The sequence below is a fragment of the Vespa crabro genome, chromosome 1 (assembly GCF_910589235.1).
Source record: "Vespa crabro chromosome 1, iyVesCrab1.2, whole genome shotgun sequence".
NCBI lineage: Eukaryota > Metazoa > Arthropoda > Insecta > Hymenoptera > Vespidae > Vespa > Vespa crabro.
Window position 1 is genome coordinate 19,069,955 of NC_060955.1, and position 767 is coordinate 19,070,721.

Below are 767 nucleotides of genomic sequence, written 5' to 3' on the forward strand. Positions count from 1 at the left end.
TATGATTTTATCGTTGGCAAAAATAGACGTTTCATGTAAATAATTCTCTCTTATTTCGAATAATATAAAGAGTAGCGAATAACAAGATAGAAGAAAGAAGCCTAATATCGACGTCCACGCGGCATTAGTTTGCAATATCTAACATATGATTGGTTGTCACATGATAGAAAAATACGCGGGTAATTCAAATGTTCGCATAATATCGAATGATAATACCGCAATATAAGAGATATGCGAAATTTTTATAATTATTAACGTTTGGTGATATTGTATATTACATTTTTGATAAACGATCTCATGTAAGATCGTTTCTTTCAAAATCTATCATTATCTTTTTATTTTTTAGGAAAGCGTTCGAGTCATATATACGAAAGTGGATCTTTCGTAATATTTCCGCCACGAGCGCTCGAGGAGTTTCTTAATAGAAGACGTTCCTTATAGGTTCGTACCAACCGGAAATACCATTTGGTAGGGCGCGTAAATCGGGAAATTTTCAAACTTGTAATCGTTCTCGAATGAAACGATGCTTTTGGTTTTATCCATTAAATGTTCCGACCGTGAAAATGCAGGAGCTTCGTTGCTGAAGCACGTAGTGAAGGTAAGGTCACGGAATTAGGGTAAGAAGAGGAATGATTCGGAAGTACGTTTAGTGTCACGGTCTCTGAGGTTGGCCGAAGGAACGGTCGTGCCAGAGAAGCTTGAACCTGCGCAGAAGACGGCACGTGACCTGCGCGTCTATTCTTAGCAGAGGGTCCGTTCGACGAGAA